General features: G+C 41.6%; 1 pseudogene; it reads right to left on the bottom strand.

Annotated features, from left to right (window-relative positions):
* Window positions 1–208: 208 nt before the first annotated feature.
* LOC147712701 (uncharacterized) lies at window positions 209–3366 on the bottom strand (annotated as a pseudogene).
* Window positions 3367–6485: the final 3119 nt, after the last annotated feature.

The following is a 6485-nucleotide window of genomic DNA, read 5'->3' on the forward strand; positions in this document are numbered from 1 at the left end:
CCTCATTAAATTGAAGGGAGTTTGCTTTAAGCCAGCCGGGGACCCGACCCATGCAATCCTGAAATCTGTCCATGGGCACCGCATGTTTCCCTTCCAAAGAGAACACCAATTGGGTGTCATCAGCGTAATTAATCAATTTGATCCCATAAGATTTTATAATAGGGATCAAAGGCTGCAAGTATATATTAAAAAGAATAGGGCTGATCGACTAGCCTTGTGGCACTTCATAGTGGACCGGGGACTTGGGGGAGTCAAACGGAATCATGGTCACTGTCTGTTGTCTACCAGACAGATGAGATTGTAGCCATTTCAGAGCCTTGCCTTTCACGCCCAGTTTCTCCAGTCTATTTAGCAGAACTGCGTGGCTAACCGTGTCAAATGCGGCCGACATATCCAACAGCACGAGTACTGAGGAGTTGCCATTGTCGGCTCGCATTCGCAGAGTGTCCAGCATGGTTGCTAATGCAGTTTCTGTCCCATGGCCTGGGCGGAATCCAAACTGATCCCCATCCAATAGACAGTTATCTTCCAGGTAGCTTGACAAGGACCCGCTAACAGCTTTCTCCAGAATTTTTATAGGATAGGGCAGAAGAGATATAGGCCTAAAATGGGCTGGGATTGTTGGATCCATCAAGGGCTTCTTGAGTAGAGGGGTTACCACTGCCTGTTTCCATGCTTCTGGTACTACTCCTTCCTCCAGGGATTGGCAGCAAATCATACGCATCCAGGGAAAAAGCTCTGGGCCATACTCCTTCCAGATCCTATGAGGAAGGGGATCAAAAGGGAACCCAGAGGATATGCTGAGCGCCAAGCTGGTAAAGAGCTCATCTGTGAGAGGGGGAAAGCTCTCCATCAATGATACTACCGGTAATTCCTCCTCTACCATCTGAAGTGGTGCGTCCTGACAGCTAGCCTCCCCCTGAGCAAACCCCCCCACTATTTGAGCAATTGTTTCTTCAAAGAAAACGGCGATTTCGTTGCAAAGTTTTTGAGTTGCAACCACCTTGTTGCTCATGCAGGCGGGGTTGGAGAGGTCTTTTATAATATTAAAGAGAGTTTTTGTGCTGTTTGGAGACTGAAGTATGGCAGTAGCATAAAAAAGTGCCTTTGCTTTGGCAATGGCCTCTTTATATTTATGAAACAAAGTGAGAGGTACCCCTTAAAAGATTCAAGGGAAGTAGGGTTAAACAACCAATACTGAGAAGAAGTTCCCTTAAATAAGATATTCAATAAAACAACTTAAATAACAAATCAATTAGGACAATAAAGTTAAGAAAATTGTACACAATTTATTAATATTACAAAATATTAGTAAAACTCTTTATATTTAGCCTGTACTACCTTTAGCAGTCTCTTATCAGACTCTAAACAGAGTCTTTGCCACTTCCTTTTTGACTGTTTACATTGATTATGTAATGATTTTAGCTCCTCACTGAACCAGGGGGCTGAAGGTTTACTTCTGTTCTTTATCTTTTTCAGGGGGGCAAGTTTATCAAGGGTCTCGGTGATATGGTTACAGTAGACATGGTAGTTCTGGCCCACCGACTCATCTGGATCAAAGGGAGTCAGATTGGTAAAGAAAAAATGTGTCTTGTCCTTTGGTAATTTGGACCAGTCCTTTCCCTTTCGGTAAATTACAGGGCGAGCATTTTTATTCACCTGAATAGGTACCGTGATCTGGAAATGAATCAGAGAATGGTCAGTCCAGCTCTGGGGTAGAATACCAATCACCTTAGTCTCTGTCTGGTTTGCGAACACCAGGTCCAGTGCGTGTCCGCCTAAGTGGGTAGGTTCCAGTATCAGCTTATCGAGACCACAGTTTCCACATATATTTGTAAATCCTTCAGGTGGCTCCCTAGGGCCCCATTGTCCCATAGGTTGAAGTCCCCCAGGAGCAGCAGCCTGGAATGAGTTAGAGCAAGGGCATTGATAGTATCAAACAGTGCCTGGTACCCAGTATCCAGGCCGGGTGGTATATAGCAGATCATTCCAGTTAGTATCCTTTCTTTGGTTTCTTCTAAGGTAGAGCCCATCAGTTCTATCCCTGCAACTGCGTCAACCTTTAAGGGGGCAAAGTTCCACCTGTCCTTATAGATCACCCCAACACCCCCCCTCTTCCCTGGGACCTGGGTTTGTGAAACATCTTGTACCCATCCGGGCACGCTTGGGCCAGCTCAACAGAGGAGTCCGCACTGGCCTAGGTGACGCAGCACACCACCACAAGCCATTGTGCTGCACCGAGCTGTGTCATTTCAAAAGAACAGCGATGCATAGTATTAATAACTATGTGACACATCCGTGTGCTTTACCCTGTGCTGGCACATATTTGGCTGGTGGAAAAGTAAACAGAGTCCCAGATCTCCAATTGTTGAGATTTTCATAAAGGGAGGGCAGACGATTTAGGTTAGCAACTATATTAACCACACAATTTGGACAAATATCTAACAAATAACATGTATCCAAGCTTTGTTATTTCTAGACGTCAAAACAACAACTAATCATAATAAAAGCAAATATACTTGAAGATAAAAATTACAACTCTTTTTATTACATCATTTCATTATGAAAGCAATACAGCATTTCAAGGTTCAATTTTTTTTTAAGATAATCTTTTAAAAAAACATGTACAGATAACACAATCACACAGTAATATTCTTATAGTTCTGAGTTTTTTTTAGAAAACATAGGTCGACACTGCGTTTTGGTGATTTTTTTATAATGTTCACCTTCTTCAGGACTGTTTTCTACCAATAATTATATATGCAGTTATTATCAAAATACGTTGTTGGTGACCACTTCTATTATGCATTGAATACATCTCAGCCTTATTGGAAAAAAACATAATAAATAAATCATTGCCCTGTGCCATCATATCTGCCACTTAGACCTATCTTTCATATGTTTTAACATCGTCAGAATTACTTGAATGGCAAGGAAAAGGAAAAACACATCGGCCTCTAGATTTGAAATTATGCACATGGATTTTCATACTCTTCCAAAATTGCTTGATGTTAAGACAATTGTCACGGAAATCTCAAATAAAGGGGCTATTCATGGTCATGCCGCCTATTCCTCTATAGTCAATATCATTGAGGGAAACATAACAACACAATAATATATTATCAGGTGACATACCTATCTTGGCTAAGAAGCCAGACGTGGTATTCGTTTTCAATATAGGTGTGTATTCGAACAAATTTAAATCAGTTCTTGTAATAAAATTGTTTTTATGGATCCAAGGCTAATACCTATAAATAAATAAGTAAGATGACATATGGAGTATTTAGATTACATAGACTGTATATATCTCGGATATATCAGATGATGAGTCTATATCTACAATTAAGATACACCTACCCTGGTCATTATCGGATTTTGAAATTGGAAGACCATCTGTGGGTGCCACTGAAGTTTATTTGAGGGACACTAAAGGCAAAAAGAGCAGAACATTCTTTGTGTCAGCCTCCTACACAGATTATAGCTAAAAAGATATTGAAAACCATAACAGAAGTCCACACCGACTTTCCTGATAGTGACTTGAAACAAGACTGTAAAATTGGTCTGTTGGCACTTCGCTAGAAAATGGCGAGATGGCCTTTTTTAAAACCTCAATGGGATTGTTCTTGACGTTCTGAAATGAAGTTTTCTATTTGAGAAAAATCTGTTATTCCTTATGTCTCTATCGGAGTCTAGGCAGTGTAAAGCTGTTTCTCCAGTACAGGCACTCTTGCGTCATGTTGCGTGGCTGCCTGCATTGCGGGAATGGAATGTTTTTGTGCTGTAGGGACACATTCCTGCACAGAAAGAATCATTGATTGCATTTTTCAGAATGCAGCATGCATAGAAAGAGAATAATACTATCAGAAATAAAAATATGCTTCTCGGTGTGCCACTCTTATGCCTCCCCTGGAGAAGTATACGTTTCTGATGCACTCCCCGCTTTACAAAACTTTGTATATCTGGGAATCAGTCAGGTTCCATTGATGCTGCATGGGAACACCCTCAGTAATATCCATGGAAGGCCTTTTTCACAAAGAGTAATGTGTGAAAGGGGGCCATATATTTACATGACCATGAAAAGTCATGCAGGATGACATTATGTGGATTTGTTAATCTGGGCAGGCACACTGCCCCACCGGTGCGTCAGGTGCAATGGCCTTGTAAGTGTTGACGCCCTTTGCAGCAGTTAGTGCACTACTTCGGAACCCAAGTCTAGAGTTTAATTTTCGGTAGATTACTAATAAGTGTTTTTCTTCCTTGAGCATTAGTTGTGTTAAGTTTGTACTCTTGATCCATCATGTGTTTAGTAGAGTGTATAGTATGGATAGAAAGATGGGAATGGATTTGAACGGGGAACTAAGGTGTCTTTGTAGGTAGTTGTCGTGTTTGCCCCTCAGGGCCTGAATCCGATGTGGTTAGGAAAGCGTCCAAACAGCATTTGCTCCATCCAAATCGGTTCAGGAACGTGTCTTTATGACTGACTTGGAAAGGTTTCTGACCGACCGTTTATGATGCGAGTTAGGCGTTCGGAATATTCTAATCTGATTCTGACGGCATTTGGAATGACTGAGTTGTATGGAGCAGAATCATTCGGCTCTATGGGCTGCGTTTCTGAACGACTGAGTATGAGGCTGGATTTGGACGGCCTTTCTGAATAATGCTGTCCGACTCGAATCGGCAGTCAGAATCAGAGTTTGGGGGCCCGTAGTGGGTCCCCATGCACCCGGAGCCTTCCCAATCGGGCCTGTGGGGGAACCTTCCCATGCACAGTGTGGCAGGCACCAGGGGGTGCCTGCCACAGGGTGCCTGATTTCCCCCAGCCACCCCTTTTGTAATGGGATCCTATGCATTCAGTCAGAACAAAGGCTCCCATTGAAGTCAATGGGAGTCCAACCAAATCGTATCTGGAAGCATCCAGATGCATTGTACTCGGTCGGTTGGACTCTCCTGATCCGATTCGGTCAAATCCGAACCCATTCTGTCTGGGAGCTTTCCAAACTGCATCAGAATCAGGCCCTTAGTTGGGAGAACATGGCCTGAAAATGTAGAGGAGTTTTAAAATGGTTGTTGGGAGTTCATATGAGTCATAAATGTTTGGGAAGAGTCAGAAGAAGGGATAAGTCTACGTTTGAAGGGAGTATGTTTTTCTATTTTCTTTTTATAACAAAACTGAAATTATCTTAAGCATACATATATACACATAACACATAACACTTGGTAACGTTATATTGGCTGGACAAAACCCCTGTATTTAAATATCTATAAAAGTCATAAATCATAAATATCATAAAAGTAGCAATATATACTCAGCGTGATTTGCAGATTTATCTAGTGGTGAAGTATGAAATGTGTTCGTCTTAAATAACTGTAATTAACATATACATATAAATACAAATGTCATTTCTTAAGGTTTTATAGCATATTTAAACCCCTGTATATATAAACGTATATGTACATAGAAGCAGCAATGATGACATGCTAGTCATAATTGTATCACATGTATCTTGCTGTGTCATATAGTTCTCCTTACATAAATGTATCTGCTTCTAACATGAAGCATAGTTCAATGTACCATGACACATGTATACATGTATGTTATGACAACCTCATCTCCATTAGGTAAGAGGCATAGTTTATCATGTCTGAGTATGCTGTGTAGCACACTGTTGTATTGTGGGTAAAGTCATCATGAGGAAAAGAGCAAGATCATGACAAATATTCTGAAGTTTAGAATTGTTCAGGGTTTTAGGTTTCTTAATGGGTGCTCATGCAACAATTATATGGTACACAATGGCACTTTTGATCTAGGGAGGGCTCTTTATGAGAAGACGTGTAGGTGAGGCAATCGGGATAGAGGTCGGGGAGGGAGATGGAGATACTGATCTCCTAAAGCCACACACACCATACAATTTTAAGATATTGACCCTGAATGTCAAAGGCTTAAATAATCCCGTAAAGAGGCGAGCAATACTGGCTTACCTTGAGCAGAACCGAGCTGAGGTGTGCCTTCTTTTTTTTTTCTCAAAGTATAGCGCAAACTTAACCCCAAGGTATCAGGTATCACAGTGCTTTACATGAGCACGAGTTGCATTACATTCATTTTTTTTGTTAGGCACGAGAAGATTCAGTGATTTGCCCAGAATTACAGGATATTGTGTGTTGTTGCTGAGACTCGAACCCCGTTTCCCAGATTGGAGGTCGACTGCCCTAGCCATTAGGCTACATCCTCTCGCCTCTTCAGGAAATGCACCTCTTATGTAAAGATTTGCCTAAGATGAGGTCCTGAGATTTCCCACAGCAATTCTTCTCCTAATTGCCACATAAAAGAGCAGGGATGGCGATCTTATTCGCGCAATCTTTTCAGGGAAAGATTAAATCAAAAGTAGTGGAAATAGGAGGGAGGCTTTTGGATTATAGAATCCACTTTGGCCAGAACACAATGGTTCGGGGATCAGTATATGTCCCTAACGAGAGACAAGAAGGTT

This window comes from Lissotriton vulgaris, chromosome 5 (genome assembly GCF_964263255.1).
Source record: "Lissotriton vulgaris chromosome 5, aLisVul1.2, whole genome shotgun sequence".
In the NCBI taxonomy this organism is placed as follows: Eukaryota; Metazoa; Chordata; class Amphibia; order Caudata; family Salamandridae; genus Lissotriton; species Lissotriton vulgaris.